Raw genomic sequence first — 20,602 nt, 5'->3', positions numbered from 1 at the left:
AGCCCCCTCTGCTACCTTTCAGCCGGAAGAAGGACATGGCGGGGCCCGGGTCGGGGCGGAGGGCGCGGGGGGACTGTCGCGGGGAGGGCCCGGCTCCCCTCATTCAGCAACCGGCCGGGTCCGCAGCGGCCGCCGCACTAGCCTGAAAAGAGACCCTTCTTCCGGGTGTGGGCCCCACCGCCTCCTCGAGAAGACCAGGCAGCTCCTGCCGTCATATTATCAACAAGCCGCCCGCCCGGAGTTCCGGTCCTTCCCCGCGCGAGGCTTCACGGGAGGCCGACCCGCCGGCCCCGCCCCCCATCCCGCCTCCTCTCGTGGGTGCCGGGGCACGCGGCCAGCCCGCCCAAGTGATCCTGCGCGTGTGGGGCCTGTGCCCTTTCCCAGGTCCGGCGTCGCTGCCAGGGTTGGAGAGATGCCGATCCGGTTCCCGCAAAACTGACCCTCCCGGAGCCGGAGTCTTCTCCACTCCCCGCTGTCGCCGGACCCTGGAGTGGATGGCGCGGTGCCTCAGGTCTGGGGGCGTCCGGCCGTGGGCACTCAGAGCGTGCCCTTGTACACAAGGCGAGGCCAGCACTGCTGCGCTCCCCCTTAGCCCTCCTGTTTCTCGGTTCCAGTGAGGCTGAAAGGCACAGGCCGACTACAGCAGCTTCACCCTGCACCTGCAGCCCGTGCTTGCCCAGGCGAGCAGACCAAACACACACCCCCAGTCGCGCGGATACCGCAAGGTCACGGTTCCTCGAAGGGGGAAGAGGAGGCATAACCTGTTTTATGCGGCTCCACTGACTTTCTCAATCACAGTGACCTCGGCAATAAAAAAGAAGTGGGCTTGTTTTCAGAACCAAATCCTACGAATGCTTAAGTCTGAAAGGGGCAGTAACATAAAAGCATCACCAGTAATTACAAGGCCGACTTGTGAATGATCCTTCAACCTTCGTTCAAATGCCTTTTCCCGGGTAAATCTGGCCCTCCATCCATCCCTAAAGCAGAGGGGAACGAAGTCTCCGCCGCCCTCTCAGTGTCCCTCACCACTGGGTGAGTGCGCCGATTGGGAAATAATTGAAGCGTTGTGTGGGCTCCTTTGGGGAAGAAATATAGAAGATAGCACTCAATAAATGTCCACTGAGTATTTTTTAAATCAGTAAAATCATGTGACGGTTGGGGAAACGGGACCTAAAAGAAGTCCAACTTGTCCAAGATTATGGAGTGTCAGTGTTTGAGACTGTAACTAAAACCCGGTGTCTTTTCACCATATAATTAGAGCAACTTAATAGATTTGTTTTGGTCCTGGGCCTGTAAAGTAATCACAGCTGATACTTATTGAGAGTTTTCTACGCAGCTACTCTGCCAAAGCCTCCAGATTAAGGATAGACCTTGGGGGACGCCTGGGTGGCTCAGTTGGTTGAGCAGCTGCCTTTGGCTCAGGTCATGATCCCAGCGTCCTGGGATCGAGTCCCGCATCGGGCTCCTTGCTCCGTGGGGAGCCTGCCTCTCCCTCTGCCTCTCCCTCTGACTTTGCCTACCACTCTGCCTGTGCTCGCTCTCTCTATCTCTCTGACAAATAAATAAAATCTTTAAAAAAAAAAAAAGAATAGACCTTGGGTCTTGGTGTTGGGAAAACTAGGCACAGTAAAGTATCTTGTCCAAGGTCACAAGCTAACTAGGGGTGAATCCTGGATTTCAAACTTAGTTACCTCCAGAGCCTAAGATCAAACCTCTTGCTGCCTAGGTAAAGGGAGTGTGGCCCTGAGTTGGTGTTGAGAATGGTTGTCTGTTCATCTCCTGGGGGCCTCTGCAGAGGCCACAGTGGAATTTGGGCAGTGTCCTTCCAGGATCAGAGGGCTGTTGTAAACCAGCCTGCACTCAGGAGGACCACTCTGCTGTCTTGTGGCCAATAAAACCAAAGGTCTTGCCCTTCAATGAGATTGGCTGAAGACAAGGAAGAGTGTAGCTGATGTGCAGTTGATATAAGGGAATTATGTGGGATCTAGCAGAAGTGTAAGCAGGGGGCCCTTCTCTCTCTTCCCCCCCTGGAGTCCAGTCTCTTGGCAGCGCCTTCTTGTATTTGTTGACTGGCTAGTTGCCTGGGACTGAAGGGGGAGTGCAAGAAATCCCCTGAATATCATCACTGGACAGGAGCCAGGGGGAGTACTCTAATCCCTGCAAATCTCAAACCCTTTCTCATTTTCTCTAACTCAGCGTAGAATCCATGTAAAAGCAGGACCAGCCCTGCCTTCCACTGTGATTATTGCTCTTGAGTGCCTCGTAGCAGAAATTCTGGAGCTGCCTTTACTCCTCCGGGCAGCAGAATATGTATTCTCAGGTGGTAATACCTGTCATTATTTCTTTCTTTCTTTTTTTTAAGATTTATTTATTTATTTATTTGACAGAGAGAGAGAGATCACAAGTAAGCAGAGAGGCTGGTGGGGGTGGGGGGGTAAGCAGGCTCCCTGCTGAGCAGAGAGCCCAACATGGGGCTCGATCCCGGAATCATGACCCGAGCTGAAGGCAGAGGCTTTAACCTACTGAGCCACCCAGGCGCCCCTGTCATTATTTCTTAGGTACTCCTGTGCTCTCCGTATACAAAGTGCTTTGTCTTTTTTTTTTTCCTAAAGATTTTGTTTATTTATTTGACAGAGACAGCGAGAGAGGGAATATAAGCAGGGGGAGTGGGAGAAGAAGTATGCCTCCCACCAAGCAGGGGATCCGATGCAGGGCTCGATCCCAGGACCCTGGGATCATGACCTGAGCTGAAAGCAGATGCTTATCTGACTGAGCCACCCTGGCACCCCTACTATCACACCCTTACTTCATCCTTTACGTTTACGTTCTCCCCCCCACCAAAAGACCCCATGAGATGGCTAATATCATTACCCCCAGTTTATGGGTGATGACATTGAGGCTCAGAGTAACTTACCCCGGAAGCACAAGGCTAATAAGGGATAGAGACAAGATTTCGACCACAGTCAGTCTGACTCCAAGCTATTTGCTTATACTAGTTGCTCCTGTCTTTCTTTCTACCTGTAGCTCATACCTAATCAGCTGATTCCAGCATGGGGTGGCTATTTATTGGGAAAATAGAAGGCGATGCATGATACCTAGCAGTGCAGACGCCTTCTGAATCATCACCCATTAAAGTGTTTATACACTTAGGGAAGCGTTAAGTGTACTATTACACTACCATTTAATCTACAGGAACTTGATGATCCACAGAGGAATAAAATTAAAATAAAACAAGAATATAAAAATAAGCGAGAGTATTCCATTCGCCTGAATATGCAGTTGTGGCAAACCGGATATTCTGCATTGCATTTCTAAATTAATCTGTGAAAGCCACCTTAATATACACATAAAACAAAATGAATTTTCACTGGAAGGAATTCCTTTGATGATAGTCCCAATTTTTTAAAGTTAGTTTATTTATTTTTATTCATTTATTTATTTTTGAGAGAGAGATGGAACACATGTGCACAAACTGGGGTGGGGAAGAAGCAGAGGGAGAAACAGACTCCCTGCAGATCAGGGAACCCTATGCAGGACTTGATCCCACAGCCATGGGATGGTTACCTAACCCAAAAGCAGTTGCTTAACTCACTGATTCACCCACATGCCCATTATATTCCTAATTTTAAGGGAATCCATACAGTCCTTTTTTTTTTTAAGATTTATTTATTAATTTTAGGGAGGACAGGGCAAAGGGAGAGAGGGAGAGTCTCAAGCAGACTCCACATAAAGCACCAAGCCAGACATAGGGCTTGATCTCAAGCACCAGGAGATCCCCACCTGAGCAAAACCAGGAGTTAGACACTTGACTGGCTATGCTACCCAGGGGGCCTCCTCATGATCTTTTTATACCAGTTGTATCATTTACAACAAATCAGTGAGATAAAATCAGCCAGGTAATTATCACAAAGCCAGTGAATAAAAGTAATTTCCTATAACAAACACTTTTTACAAATTGAACAAAAAATTCTATAGCAAACATTCTAACAAATGTGGCTGTCTATATCAAACATTCATAACCTCAAGGAAATTATTCAAATAAATCTTTTGACACTATAGGGGGAAAAAAGCTCCCGTATCTTATTAGTAAGCAGCCAAAACCAAACTCAAATTTATGACAAGTCTCAGAATGTGTATTGCTGTAACTTACATTTCTCATCAACACTCAAAGGTTAATTCTTAAGCCAGTGTTTCCCATTCTCAAAAGCATTTGCATCCATAGCTTTGTAAAATTTATCTCTAAGAAAAATTGTGGCCTCTGAGTTTAGTTTTAATCAAAGCTAAAAGCAATTGGGGCTTAATGTAATTTATTTCTTTTATAGTGTCTAATCAGGGAAGATAAATGGGAGCTTAGTTAACATTTTTCCCATCAAAGGAACCCCAAACAAGTAGGAGATATGACAATAATCTCTTAAAAAGGCATAACAAAGACTTCCTTACATACACCCCAGGGGTATAACATCTTTGATCTGCTCTGGAGGTAAGACTATGACACAACTATTCTCAAATATTTCTTCCCAGGTGGTCTACAGGCATGTACTTCCCAGCCTCTAAAACTATAAAAGCAGTTTTCACTGGCAATGGGGTTGTGGAAATCCATTTGTCTTAGAGCTGCCCAAGACACACTTCTGTCCCTAAGTCCCCTGGATAAGCCACTTCTTGTTAAGCTGGACTATTTGGCCTTTTCCTTTAGTCTCATGGCTCCTTTGGCAGTCCCCTTGCATATACCTCCCTCTTGTAAACCATTTTCTTTTTTTTTTAATTTTTGATTGTTTATAAACATATATTTTTTTATCTCCAGGGGTACAAGTCTGTGAATCGCCAGGTTTACACACTTCACAGCACTCACCAAAGCACATACCTTCCCCAATGTCCATAACCCCACCTCCCTTCTCCCAACCCCCCTCCCCCCAGCAACCCTCAGTTTATTTTGTGAGATTAAGAGTCACTTATGGTTTGTCTCCCTCCCAATCCCATCTTGTTTCATTTATTCTTCTCCTACCCACTTAAGCCCCCATGTTGCATCACCACTTCCTCATATCAGGGAGATCATATGATAGTTGTCTTTCTCCGCTTGACTTATTTCGCTAAGCATGATACGCTCTAGTTCCATCCATGTTGTCGCAAATGACAAGATTTCGTTTCTTTTGATGGCTGCATAGTATTCCATTGTGTATATATACCACATCTTCTTGATCCATTCATCTATTGATGGACATCTAGGTTCTTTCCATAGTTTGGCTATTGTGGACATTGCTGCTATAAACATTCGGGTGCACGTGCCCCTTTGGATCACTATGTTTGTATCTTTAGGGTAAATACCCAGTAGTGCAATTGCTGGGTCATAGGGAAATTCTATTTTCAACGTTTTGAGGAACCTCCATGCTGTTTTCCAGAGCCAATGAAGAATTATCAGATGGAGAGAGAGAAGAGAAACAAAATCCAGTGAATTAAGTCCCCAATTAGGGTCTCTTTTCTGGGAGCATCCCTGTTCAGGGAAAAGAGATGGAGAAGCTAGCTGAGTGAGACTTCTGATAATGTCACAGACATTAGGACAAAACTTGGAGCCCCCGGCTTGCTTTGGATCAGGATTCTGAAAAAGCTACATCAGAAGTAAACCAGCCCTTTACAGGGATTGCAACCCAGCTTCCAGTCCTCTGTACGACTCAGGAAATCCTAACCCCAGCAATACATCAAGCAAATCCTGATTCCTAGTGCCCTGGGTTCCTGGTGGAAGCAAATGAAAATCCACATGAAACAAGCTAATACCACCCAACGTCTCAAATTATTTCCACAAATGATTGTTCAAACATAATGTCTGGCACACGATCACAGATATCAGGTGCATGAGGAGATAAGACGCTGGGAACAAAAGCCAGGAAAAATGATAAACAATAGAAATAGTGACATGGGAGCTCTAGATCGTGGACTTATTGATCATAGATTTGAATATAATTATATCTATTACGACCAAGGTTATAAAAAAGAACATTGGAAATTTGGGCAGAGAACTGAAAATTATACAAACTGACAGAATGTATATGAAAAAGAAGCAACCAGAAATTCTAGAACTGAAAAAGAAAAATAACTGAAACTAAGAACTAAATCATTGGCTCTATAGGCAGAGTTATAACAGAGAGAATTTGTAAAATGGAAGGCAGGTCAGAAGAAAATATCCAGAAGGAAGCATGCGGTGAAGGTGAGAGTCATAGAGAAGAAAAGAGTGAGAAGGTCTACCGTATGTTGATCACAGTCCCAGAAGGAGAGAAGAGAGAATGTAGCAGAGGAAATATTTGAAACATTAATGGCTGACAATTTTCCTGAAGTGAAGACAGAAAACAGCCTATGGATTTAAGAATCACTGTGAGGGGTTTCTGGGTGGCTTGGTTGGTTAAGTGTCCTAGTCTTAATTTCAGCTCAGATCATGATCTCAGGGTTGTGAGATCGAGGCCCTCATTGGGCTCCACCCTGGGAATGGAGCCTCCTTAAGATTTTCTCTCCCCCTCTCCCTCTGCTTGTCCTCTCACACCCCTGCTCACACACTTTCTCTTTAAAAAAATCACTATGAACTCTAAACAAAAGGAAATACACACCAAGACTATTACAATGAGGGCACCTGGGTGGCTCAGTGGATTAAGCCTCTGCCTTTGGCTAGGATCATGATCTCAGGGTCCTGGGTCCACTCTGCTCAGCAGGGATCCTGCTTCCCCTTGTCTCTCTGCCTACTTGTGATCGCTCTCTGTGTCAAATAAATAAATAAAATCTTTTTAAAAAAAAGACTATTACAATGAAACTTCAGGAAATAAACAAAAAATTATTTTTTTAAAAAAGATTTTATTTATTTGAGAGAGAGTATGTGTACATGAGTGGGGAGAGAGGGGCAGAGGGAAAGGTAGACACCAACTCCACACTGAGTGGGGAGCCTGATGTAGCACTCGATTTCAGGATCCTGGGATCATGACCTGAGCCAAAGGCAGACGCTTAACCTACTGAGCCACCCAGGAGCCTAACAAAAAATTATTAAAAATAGCTGGGGGTTCGGGGTGCCTGGGTGGTTCAGTCAGCTGGGAATCTGCCTTCAGCTCAGATCATGATCCCAGGGTCCTGGAATCGAGCCCCACATTGGGCTCTCTGCTCAGTGGGGAGCCTGCTTCTCCTTCTCCCTCTGTCTATCCCCCCGCCCCCGCCTTGTGTGAGTCCCTCTCTCAAATAAATAAATAAAATCTTAAAAAAAAACCTGGGGGTTGGGGAAACAGATCACCTTCAAAGGAGTGACACTTAGGGATCCGATATTTTCAACAGCTACAGTGGAAGCCAGATGACTATGGAATTAAATCTTCAGTGTGCTGGTAAAAATAACTAGCCACCTGAAAACCTGTACCCATATATTTCAAAGATGACACAAAATAAGACATTTTCAAATGAAAACAGAAGGAAAAAAATGTCACTAGCAGACCTGAATTTGCCAAAGAATTTATAGAAAGTGATAACAGATGGAAAGTCTGAGCTACAAGACATACAGAACAAAGAAAGTGGTAAATATGTAGACAAAGATAAATCAACACTTAATGATAACATGAAAGTCACCCCCTGTGTCTGCACATGATCACCTCACTTATGATACCCTTTTGGGGGTCTCCAAGATCACCTTTAGTTTCGATAATTTGTTAGAAAGACTTGCAAAACTTACAAATAGCTGTTACCTTCACAGCTATAGATTCTAAATGCTAAAAGATACAGGTTAGGGTCAGCCAAGGGAAGAAATGCATAAGGCAGAATCCGGGCAAGTACAAAACACAGAGCCTCCAGTTGTCCTCTCCCCATGGAGTCGAGAGAGCTCTACTCTCCTGGCATTGATACATGACAACATGCATGGAGTAATGCCAACCAGAGAAGTTGACCCTAGGCTAGTGTTCGAAGGATTGGGACTCCATCCCACAAACAGTTGCCTTTGCAACTAACCTCTGTCTGCAGCCCCTCGACAGGTCATACTGACATCACGTGACCCAAAGGTCCCACCCCGAATCACACTGTTACAATATGGCTGGCCCTAGTTATAATACAACATATCTATCTGGCATGACTTTCCAACAGCCTAGAGATGACTGCCTACCAGCCAAGAACTGAGGCCAGACCTCTCTTTTGGTGAATTAAATTATTTTCTACATAACTATCTAACACGTTTAAAAATTTCACTGATGTGGCAGGTCCCTGAATCTTTGTAGAGCTTATATCCCACCTTCTGGCATGGTATGTGTCTTACCAGGGCATCTAGAATACCTGCCATTTCTTGTTCACTGGGTCTGGTCATATGATGTCATCAGTATAGCGTCCTAGTGTGATGTTCTGCAGAATGTCCCCACAGTGAAGGGTTCTTAAGATCTGCAGTGTCCGTGGTAGCCACTAGCTCCACGTAACTTTTCAGCCTTTGAAATGTGGTTAATTAAGATATGCTATAACCATAAAATATACACCAGATTTTGAAGATTTGTTATGAAAAAGTAACATAAAATATCTTATTAATATCATTATATTGATTATATATGGCAATTGATAATATTTTAGATATGTTTAGTAAGTCAATACATATATTATTAACTTCCCTTGCTTTTTTACTTTTTTTCAGTGTGGTTACTAAAATTACGTATTTTTATATTTTTGTTGGACACCATTGCTTGGACTATTTTGATACTGAGTGTGATGGTTAGTTTTATGGGTCAACTTGACTAGCCGTGAGGTGCCCATAGTAGGCGTTCTTTCTGGGTATGTCTATGACAGTGTTTCTGGATGAGATAGGTATTTGAATTGGTGGACTCAGCAAAGTAGATTGCCTGTTCCAGTGTGAGTGGGGACCATACAATTGTTGAGGGTGTGAAGAGAACAAAAGGTGGGGGAAGGAGGAATTTTCACCCCCTTTTTTCTGCCTCACAGCTCAAGCTTGGACATCTCATCTCATGGTCTCCTGCTCTCAGACTGGATTTTGTACGATCAGTTCTGGATCTCAAGCCTTTGGACTCCGACTGAATCACACCCTGGCTTTCCTGGGTCTCCAGCTTGCCAACAGCCTCCTACGTCACATGAGCCAGTCCTTTATAAAAAAATCTCTCTCTCTCTCTCTCTCTCAGTTCTGTTTTACTGGGGAACTGTGGCCAAGCGACTGCCAGCAGTAGAATTAACAAGGACTGGACAAGACTGAGTTTGTGCTGTTCTCCATCCCAGATGAATGCAGACTGCTTTTGAGCCTCATTCTTTGTTTTTTTAAAAAGATTTTTATTTATTTATTTGACAGAGAGAGAAATCACAAGTAGGGAGAGAGGCAGGCAGAGAGAGATGGAGAAGAAGGCTCCCCGCCGGCAGAGAGCCCAACGTGGGCCTCAATCCCAGGACCTCGAGATCATGACCTGAGCCGAAGGCAGAGGCTTTAACCCACTAAGCCACCCAGGCCTTGAGCCTCATTCTTAATGTAATTCAAAAACAGTGAATTTGCTAAATCTATAACCACATACCAATTATCAGAGGTTGTGTTCATCTGGAAGGGCAACTAAAATTAGGACTACTTCTCAGTTAAATACATAGAAGTCCACCATCATTCAACATGATCCATCTGGGTTCTACAGGGTCATATGCCCATGAGTGAAATAGAAAGTAGAATGGGAACAACTACCCATTCTTTAAATCTCTAAGGGGAGATAGTAATCTGTCATTCCACCCAGGATGTACTATGGCTTGATTTATTTTCTCAGCCAAGGGTTGGGAGTAGTTTCAGAAACTTCCAGTTGGCTTTTCTTCCCCACCTCCCCACTTTTTAAAAAAATTAATGACTCTCACTCTACAAGTCAGGGAGCAATGTGAAGGTTCTGCCATATTCTAGGGAAATCCATACTGATGATGCCTCATCAATGACTAAAGGCCTATTTGGAGAAAGGATTGGGAGAACAGCCACTATATATATTTGTTGTGGCATTTCAAGGTTTCTCAAGATTTGGCCTCCTTTTCAATTCCTAGGCTCAGATCTTAGAACTCTCTCAGGTTTGGAAACAGATGAAAGGTCATAACTTTTCTATTATGGTAGTGACATCAGCCTTCTGATATCTGATCTTGATCTTTTGATTATGTGAGTCAAATAATACCTTGTTTTCTGCCTGTCTTAGTCTCTTTATGCTGCTATAACAAAAACACTGTAGAACTGACGACTTGAACAACAACAACAAAACCTTATTTCTCACAGTTATGGAGACTGGAAAGTACAAGATCAGGGGTACTGGCAGAGTCTATGTCTACTGAGGGCCTAATTCCTGTTCATAGATGGCTACATTCTCTCTGTGTCCACACAAGACAGTCGAGGCAAGAGAGCTCTATGGGGTCTCTTTTATAAGGGCACTAGTTCCACTCATGAGGGCGCTCTGATGACCTAATCACCACCCAAAGGCCCTACTTCCTAATAACGTCATCACACGGTGGGGTTAGGATTCCAATATATGAATTTTGGGCAGACACAAGCATTCAGTCCACCACACTGTCCATCTATCTCACTCCAAGAACATAATCATCATTAGCCATTCCTACATATACCTATGGGTCCTACATATTCCTACATAAACCATAGGTATATGTCTCTGACAATTTAGGGCTGTTCCAAGGGCTCTGCTATTCTAGAATCCTGTTATCACCATTAACACTAGGGAGCCCAATTCCATAACTGCATCTCCTATCACAAATTCTGGGCCACCATTCAAATTCCCAATAATCCAGTGGCCTTCTCACTAATTCATTTCATGTTTTACATGAAACATGGGACCTCTTAGGGAACATAGTTCTGCTGATAGAGCCTCTAACATGACATAATACATTCTGATATTCCCATTTCTCTGACCTGGAATTATCTCTTTAGCAAATCCAAACTTGTCCATGCATAGGCCAGCTGCTAAAGAAAGACCATAGACACAAACTCACTGATGTTTGCAATAGGAAGCTATCTGGTTAGAGTGTACAGGTAGTAAAGGGTGTGGCCAGGTGTCTACTGTATCTGTTGCATTATCACAATCCCCCCTTCGTGGCCACAGAGTCAGTCTGAAAACTCACAGGGCCCATCATCCGCTAGATTTGAGCTTGGACTTGATTATCATTTGGCCACCATAAGCCTTTATTCTAGGCAGAGGAGGGTGTGATGTCCTCTGGTTTCAATCAGCCTTGTCTGAGATCCCATGTCACATAGTCCTTGGAAATTCTGGGTCTTTCTTCTATCCTGGTGGATAGTTACTCTGGGATATGATCTCAAGTGTACTTGGGGGAATGAGGAAATTTTTAATATATAGAATTAGGGTGTATTGCAAAGTCCTTCCTTAAGGGGACCCGTCTTCCCTTTCAAACAATGAGCTCTGATCCTGAGAGCCGACATTCCCCTGGAAACTTTCCCCTGAGTAGGAATGTGGTTTCCATGATGACAGCTGGCATTAGCCTGCTCATGAGCTCGTGAATTCTCTTCTAATTATATAAATAAGGGTGCCCTGCTCAGTTGTCCTCATCTTTTCCCCACTGGTAACACTATGATCCAGTAGCCATTTCTCCGGATAAATTCCTGTGGATCAAGAAACTTGATGGATAGTTCAGCCTTGCTCGCAACCCATTAATTACACTCACCTTCCTTTGATAATTAAATGCAGTTGCCTGGCCATTGTCATTCTGGAATCCTGTCATTCCCATTGATAGTAGCACCTTTCTCACTGTCCACGCCAGGCCAACAGAGGTGTGTCATCACTGAGTATCTCAGAGATGTTGGTGGCCTTCACAAAGGCAGAGTCTCCCCTGATGGGTTCTCGGGTCTTATGTGGTAAATCAGTTCCAATGTCCATACTTTAATCCTTCTGACTTTTCCTTGATACTGTGTCCAGGAAGTTCTGCCAATATCCTCCTCATTTCTCTAGGCCGAGTTCCATCCCAATAGTCAATTAGGACTGGCCATAGTGCTGGGTGTTGACTTGTGGATGAAAGTCCCCAAGTGGGGAAAAGTCTTATTATTGCGGGCTTATCTTTCACCCAGCACAATCCAACAGTTTCAGAACCCACTCTCCCACATGCCCCTCCCCGTTCTTCCCATCACAGTAATATGGCCCACAAGTCCTACGACGTGTGTTATTTTCTCCCAGAGCAGTGACTGACTAACTGGTCCAGGAGATGCACCTGACTTTGATTACTTGCTTTAAAACATTCAAGAGTGGAGGTGTGGATCTTCAGTAGAAAAATAGCATTTTGCAAGGTTTCTGCTTTAGCCCAAGTCGTGGTACATTCTCCTCTGGTAAGAAGGGGGCTCGAGGAGTCTCCCGGGTCAATCTGCTCAGGCTTGTCTACACAAAGGTCCCCGTTTCACAGCTCAGATTCCAGTCTTCTCCTTCATGCTGACTTTGACTGGGACACCTGTCAAGATGGTGCATTCTCTTTTTCAACTCAGCCACTTTTTGTTGGTTTGTTTGTTTTTAATTAACATATGATATATTCTTTGTTTCAGGGATACAGGTCTGTGGTTCATCAGTCTCACACAACACCCAGCACTCACCACAACACATACCTTCCCCGATATCCATCACGCAGCCACCCCATCCCTCCCCCCCCCCACTCCCGTCAAGCAACCTCAGTTTGTTTCCAACAACTGTGCCATTTTCACAGTTAGATCCTGGACCTGCTTTTCAGCAAAGTCTGTTCTACAATTGCTTCTCGAAAGCTGCCAGAAGGGTCTGGTGGCTTTTCACAGAGTGGTTGGAATTGGCAATTGGCTACCATGAGCCTGCTGTTTTGTGTTCAGCCAGAAGCTGGACCTATCACCAAACTCTGATCCAATGAGTCATAGCTGAAAGCCTGTGTAATTGTGACACATGGGGTTCCCCTTTGTTTGCCCAGGGTTGTCTGCTTCTCCACCCACCACCCTGCATCATATTTTTATGGCTATCGTACTGGTGAATAATCTAACTCCCAAATTTCAATCACTCGGTTACGCTTAGCCTGGGTTCCCGAGAAAGCAGAGCCGGTGGCAGAGGGCTCACGGCAGGGCTATGTCCAGGAGCACATTTCCAGGGAGCAGGAGTGAAGAATAAAGGGAATGAAGCAGGACAGACAGGAACCAGTATGAGATGGTGTTATTGAGTGGGCTGTCACTGAGTAGGAAGGATTGCTGGTCTGTAGGGTTGCGCCCCCAGTAACCTGTCTGCGTGCACCCACCAGCTCTTATCTCCCATTGATCAACATCCACCCCACAGGGCATTCACTTGCATCTCAGGGCTGTGCATATCAATCCCAGGGCATTGTTAGTATGGAAGCCTCAGAGCAGGGGAGAGAGGCAGAGTTGGGGCAGGAGATGAGGTACTATCAGATTCCCTTTGTGTGATTTTGTCCAGAGCCCATGCAGAGCTGGAACCAGAGCCACAGGAGACCAAGAGGTCCTGGAGTGACCCAAGACAGGGATGGGAAACAGTGGGTGACCACACATGCTCCACCCTAACTCCAAACATGAAAGTCCCAAGTAGCCTGGAGGGAAGCCAAGGGAATGTGTTTGTACAAGTCACAAAAGTGCACAGATTCTAGATACCTGGAGGACCCAAGGTTTGACTGCCCATGTTGTTAATGTGCTGCTGGGAGTAAGGACTGTAAAGAAACCAGATAAATGGAATGCTAGAATAACTTGTTTTGGCTTGGGTTTGGGCTGCCCTTATTTCCTGTGCACAAGGACAGTTGAGTTGTGTCCAAAGCATCAGGAGTGGCTGATAAGCCGTATCAGTTATGCCACCACAAGGACCTGGTGTGGTCCTTTATCCAGGATGTCTCAAGTGTATTTCACAAAGCACCCTACTATCAGCAATGGTCAAAGCTAGACAGGATCCTGGCAATGGCCTCCTACAAGTCCCCATGCTCTGTGGATCAGAAAAATGAAGTCTCTCACTGTGTGAAAAGAGCAATGATCATTACCACCCTGGTGATCATTTCAGCTAGCATTTTTGAGCACCTACTAGATATACTTTTTGGAAACTTAATCCCCATAGAGGCTCTCATTTTGCAGATGAAAAAATCTCACATAGGCTCTGAAATAACACCAGCCTGCATGATTCTAATGAAGAGAATGTAGAGGCTGATGTTTAGCTTAAAATTGTTTGGTCTTGGGACACCTGGGTGGCTCAGTTCGTTATGCGTCTGTCTTTGGCTCAGGTCATGATCTTAGGGTCCTGGGATCAAGTCCTGCATCGGGCTCCTTGCTCAGCGGGGTGCCTGCTTCTCTCTCTGCCTGCTGCTCCCCCTGTTTGTTCTCTCTCCCAATCGATTTCTCTGACAAATAAATAAATAAAATGCTTAAAAAAAAAAAGAAAATTGTTTGGTCTCCCCCTCCCCACCTCAAAAGGAGACTAGTGAGCCTCAACATTCATAATCAGTCCTCTTATCACCCCCCATCTTGGATTGCCTATCTGTCCACAATCATGGAATAAATTTGGATGATGTCTTCCCCATATTCTGTTATTATGAGTATCTATTCCTTCATGCTCAGTATCTAAATAAAAAGATAGAGATAAAAGACTCACATCTGTTGAGTGTATGCTGTATTCCGGATACTGTGCAAGGGACTTCTCATTTGCTTAAGTAACATAGTGTTTCAGCCTCACAACAGCCTGGCATGTTGCATGTTATTATTTGCCTCATTTTGCAAATGAGGAAACGAGCCATCGGAGAGATGAAATGAATCACCTAAGATCTTTCAGCTAATAAAAAGCAGAGCTGAGGATTGGAACATGGTTCTGTGGGCATCCAAAGCCCCTTTTCTTTACACCACGCTGCATAATGGTTTGGTTTGGTTAATTTAATGGTTCATTTCACTTGGAAATGATAACCATATTTCACATGGAAGTGACTGAGAGGTTTTAACTCCTGGTCCTGACTTAGGAGAGTCAGAGACCAAGTATGAGACATGGGTCTGCACACAGAAGTGTGAACATCTCCAGAAAGCTTTCGTTTTCGGGTCAAGCAAAGACACAAAAGAGCCACAAGGGAGAGGACAGACCCCACCTGAAGTGGGGTTCATGAAACTGAGATGCTCGAGGATGAACTTTCTATCCAGGAGTCTATCCAAACCTATAACTGCTTTTTGGTACAAATGTTTTAAAATTTCTTTTTTTGGGGGGGGGCGGGTAACAGCTGATTGTCCAGAGAAGGGAAACCTTGCCCTCACTGAATCTGGCAACAGTCAACTATAGAGACAGGCAGATATAACAGTAATTAGCACCCACAACTTGTGCAACCCCAATTTGCACAGGCTGCTGGAACCAGACCACCAGGGGGCTGGAAAGACCACAGCTATACCACTCCCGAGGCAAGGTGAGAAGAGGGATGGTGAAGCCCATGTTCTAGAAAGAAGGAGGTCTTGTTTGGGGCAAGGGGTGGGGTCAGTGTATAAGGGGATCAAAAGGGATTTCTTGTCTGGTCTTTCCTCACTGGCAACTGCAGAGCAAAGCGAGTCTATCTCTCTCCTTTTTGGATGTATTTATTTATTCTGGGGGAAGGGACAGAGGAATAGGGAGAGAATCCAAGAGAGACTCTGCCCAGAGTGTGGAGCCCGAGGTGGGATTCAATCTCACGACGCCTAGATCACAACCTCAAGATCATGGCCTGAGCAGAAACCAAGAGTCAGACACTGTGCCACCCAGGGTCCCGAGGTGAGTTCATCTCTTTATAGTGACAGCCTTTGCATTGGCACGGAAGAGGAATCCAGTCACTGTTCCTTGAACATTTTCTGAGTGTCCATTATATGTCTGTTCTTTTTTTTTTAATATTTTATTTATTTATTTGACAGAAAGAGAGAGATCACAAGCAGGCGAGAGGCAGGCAAAGGGAGAGGGAGAAGCAAGCTCCCTGCTGAGCAGAGAGCCTGATGCAGGGCTCAGTCTCAGGAACCTGAGATCATGACCTGAGCTGAAGGCAGAGGCTTATCCTGCTGAGCCACCCAGGCGCCCCTACATATCTGTTCTTAAAAGATGACACCTCGGGGCACCGGGGGGCACAGTCATTAAGCGGCTGCCTTCAGCTCAGGTCATGATCCCAGGGTGCAGGGATCGATCCCTGCATCAGGCTCCCTGCTCAGCGGGGAGCCTCCTTCTCCCTCTCCCAATGCCTCTGTTTGTATCCCCTCTCTCACTATCACTCTCTCTATCTGTGTCAAATAAATAAATAAAATCTTTTTAAAAAATCTAAAAATGAAAGATAGGGGCGCCTGGGTGGCTTAGTGGGGTAAGCCACTGCCTTCGGCTCAGGTCATGATCTCAGGGGCCTGGGATCGAGTCCCGCATCGGGCTCTCTGCTTGGTGGGGAGACTGCTTCCTCCTCTCTCTCTCTCTCTGCCTGCCTCTCTGCCTACTTGTGATCTCTCTCTGTCAAATAAATAAATAAAAAATAAAAATAAAAATGAAAGATAAAAAATGGCACCTTGGAGTGCCTGGGTGGCTCAACTGGGTAAGCAGCTGCCTTCGGCTCAGGTCATGATCCTGGCATCCTGGGATCGAGCCCCACATTGAGCTCCCTGCTCAGCGGGAAGCCTGGTTCTCCCTCTCCCTCTGCCTGCAGCTCTGCCTACTTGCGTTCTCTCTCCATCTCTTTAATAAATAAATAAAATCTTAATAAATGATGGCACGTCATACCGGGAAGAATGTAGGTTTGAGAACATTAGTGATCTGGATTCCTACTCCAACCCAGTCTTTGTCCTTGGGTAAACTATTTGCCTTTGATGAGGGGCATCTGTAAAATGAAAATATCACCTATCTCATAGGATGGTTGTATGTTTAAAAATAATATATTTGAGGGGCGCCTGGATGGCTCAGTTGGTTAAGCAACTGCCTTAGGCTCAGGTCATGATCCTGGAGTCCCGGGATTGAGTCTGCTCGGCGGGGAGTCTGCTTTTCCTGCTGACCTCTTTCCTCTCATGCTCTCTCTCTCATTCTCTCTCTCTCTCTCTCAAATAAATAAATAAAAATCTTTAAAAATTAAAAAAAATAGTATATTTGAGGTGCATAGAACAGAATCAGGCCTATAGAAATCATTCAGGATTGCCGCCATCATTGCAAAGCTTTTGTTGTTTATTTATATTGAAGGTCTAGCCCCTGTTCTAGGCCCTGGGGCAGGTGCATGGAAGATTAGATCCTGTTGTTGCCCTTGAGAAGGACGCTGTAGCAGAGGAGTCAGGGATCTGAGATTCTATGTTCGCAGAGTCAGAGGGAGAGGGGACTTCAGTGTGACTGGGACCCCACTTGCACTAATAAGCATCCTAGAGTGCCTTTCCAGCTTTTCTATCCATCTCCTACCTTTGCTTCAGGACTCAGCTCCAGATTCTCCTCCTCCAGGAAGTCCTCCCTGACTGATCCAGCCCTTGCAGACTTAATTGCTTCTAAATTGTCATACTGGCATTAATACATATACCTGTTATTGGAGACCTATTATGGGCAAGACATCCTTTAGGCGCTATCTCACAACCATTTCACGCATCATCATTCTAATTATACAGATGGGGCAGTTAGGGCTCAGGAAGGCCTCGCCTGGGCTCTATAGACAATCTGCAGCAGAGCCAGAATTCAAACTCAGATCTGGATGATTCCAAGGTGGCTTTGGCCACTCGGGAGCCTGAGCCAAATCCAGTCCATCCATTGCTTATTTTTGTAAATAAAGTTTTAGTAAGACACCGCTTTCTTTTGAAGGCTGCTTTCACTTCGTAAAAGCAAACGAGTAGTTACAAAAGAGCCCAGATGGCCCTCAACGCCCAAGATATTTGCTGTCGGACCGACTACAGAAAAAAATCGCCAAGCCCTGCTCAGAGACCCATTTTCTTGCCGCCCCATCTCACTTCTCCCTCCATCGTTGCTGTTACAGCACCTACAGTGGCACCTGCTCCCAGCTGGTTGAAGGATGCAGTGCTTTGCAAGAAAAGGACCTCAGCAGCACCCCCACAGGAATTCAGGGCAATTGAGGATAGACCCCGAGTGCCCAGGGACCGTTCATACAGGAGCACATGTTTTGGAGGAAGCTCAAGTCTGGTGGCTTCGCTCCACTAACCTCCGACCTCCGGCAGCTTGCTTTGAGCATCATCTCCATCTCCCCGAAGCTCGTGCTCTGACTCCCAGAATGTCCCCCTGCTCTCTGCAGGTGCCGGTAGAGAGCCTATTGCCCAACTTCAGAGGGAGCCATTCTCCTGCTCTAGGGAGTTCATTTCCATATGTGACCCCTGCATGCTGTGATCACCTAGGTAGAGTCTGGAGGGGTAGGAGAGAGAGACACAGCACTCTTGGGGTCTGCGGTAAGAGCTTCTGTTCTAAACCATTCCAAGAGTGGAGCCCAGGGTCTGGTGGTGGGAGGGAGGAAGCTGGGCACCCTGCAGCTTTCAGTCCCTGCAGAGCAGGAGGACTTGGGAAAGGAGAGGAGGAAAGCCACGGGTGAGAGTTTCAGGGGATGCCTGTGAGCAGGGAGTGCAAACCCACACCCTCTCAACTGTGTAATATAAGCATTGCAGGCTTGGCATGGGACAAAGCCCCTGGGCAGGGAAGTGTCAGAACATACCATTGTGGTGCAGACATCTCAAGCCACCAAGGATGAACCTGCAGTTCAACCAAATCAGGCAGTCATCTCCCACGACCGCACACCTGAGCACCAATGGGGATGACGATGTAAAGGAAGGGTAGAATAGAGTTTTCCCGGCATTTGAGGGAAGGGTGAAGCTGCGCCGACATTTAGATGAGGCCATGTTTTGGTGGGCTCAGGACAACGTGGGGTTCTGTGTTGAACTGTGCCATGACCCAGAGTCTCGCTTCTCTGGAAAAAAATAAATGTACAATAATTGGGGGTTCTAGTTCCATATCAGAAGATAAAGATGGATCTTCAGGGGCAACTAACAGTTGCTGCCTCGGTGGCAGAGCTCAGATTTAAAATGCATCTCTCTGACCCCCAAACCAGGACTCTCAGCTGCGGTCATTTGTAGAGAGCAAGATGGAGTCACTCGTTTCAAGCAAGGGTACCGCAGCTACAAGATATTGCAGACACGAGCCTCAGCTGACACCCCAGAGGAGCTCTGCAGCTGCCCAAGACTGATGAAATCCCCTTTAAAAGGGAGGAATGTTGCAGTAAACTGTCAGACTCTTCAGACATGTTCCCTTAGTGTCTGACCACTTAGAAAAGGCAACTGCTGGGGCACCTGGGTGGCTCAGTTGGTTAAGTGTCTGGCTTCAGCTCAGTCATGATTCTGGGGTCCTGCTGAGCGGGGAGTCTGCTTCTACCTCTTTCTCTGCCTCTCCCCTCTGCTCCTGCTTTCTCCCTCTCTCAAATAAATAAATAAAATCTTAAAAATGAAAAAAAAAAAAAAGGCAGCCGCTGCCAAAGGTTCTGCACCATTGATCTCTAAACAGAACCGAGATCCTTCACTGTTTGAACAAAATAATCAGTTAAGTGCTAAGACCCGACCGGGACTGGACTGAAACCTGATCTCAACTGCATGACCGTAGACTGACTTCGCTTTTGGTCTGTTAACCCCCTCTGTTATCCTGTTTGTTGCATGACTTGTCTTAGGTTCTGCTCTCTGTGCTGCCTAAGAAGCCAAGTGAATCACGTGGCAAAATATCATTGACTTTGGACCCCTGAACCTGCTTGATCATTATGTTCACCGCGCTCTAATGCTGAACAAAGCTGACGTTGTGGAAAGGCACAACGTCGTGTGTGTCCCTTCATTGTGGGCTCGTAACATCATTCATTTAATTCCATCTGTAGATCTAGAAAGGTTCTTACTCTTGCAATGGCTCTATTCTATATACACATTTAAAGTCACGCCCATGAATGTTCCTCCACTTGAAAAAGCCCACACCCACAGCTGTCACTTAGACCTGGGGTTTGCTCGTAAGGTTTTCTATTCATGCATTCCTCCTACCTGTTCCTCGATTTTGTCACCAGCTAACAGTTAAGTTTAAGGGGAGATTTGGAAGGGAAGTTGCAAATAGGAAAGCTTCACCTTTCCTTTATTGTTTATAGTCAGTGTTCAGTAGTCAAGAAATACCGATATATTTGTGTTTCTGGTGGTTTGGAAGCCCTGCGACTGAGCAAATTCCTTTCCTCTTACCGTATCTCACTTTGCTTCCGCAACACGAGAAGCCCGAGTCACCTGACTTAAGGGTCCTTCTGTTCCTTGGGTTTCCTTGGAAATCTCAAGTCTGAGAGTGGCTTCTACAACTGTCATCCCCCCTTAGAAATTTCTGTCTCTGGTGCTTCAGGACCAGAACACACAATGTAGTTCATCATGATGGAGAGCACCCCACATCGGCGGGAATGGGTTACTTCTTCCAACTCAACATGCAGACCCAGTGTTGAAGAACTCTGGTGGATTCTTCTCCATCTTTGGACATAGAACGGTATGTGGAGGCTCTTTTTTGTGTGTGGCAAAATATACACATCATAGAATTTACCATCTTAATCATTTTTCAGTGTACGATTCAGCGACATTAAGTACATCCACGCTGGTGTGCAACCCATACCACCATCCATCTCTAGAAATTTCTCATCTTCCCAAACTGACACTCTGTATCCATTAAACTCTAACTCCCTA

General features: G+C 45.6%; 1 protein-coding gene and 1 pseudogene across 1 annotated transcript in view; one reads left to right on the top strand and one right to left on the bottom strand.

Moving 5' to 3' along the window:
- The window catches only part of LOC122906805, a 65,678-nt pseudogene extending 65,429 nt beyond the window's left edge, over positions 1-249 (bottom strand).
- The window catches only part of LOC122907367 (cytospin-B-like), a 699,233-nt gene that overhangs the window by 498,805 nt on the left and 179,826 nt on the right, over positions 1-20,602 (top strand).

This window comes from Neovison vison, chromosome 5, assembly GCF_020171115.1.
Source record: "Neovison vison isolate M4711 chromosome 5, ASM_NN_V1, whole genome shotgun sequence".
In the NCBI taxonomy this organism is placed as follows: Eukaryota; Metazoa; Chordata; class Mammalia; order Carnivora; family Mustelidae; genus Neogale; species Neogale vison.
This window is presented reverse-complemented; position numbering and strand designations above follow the sequence as displayed.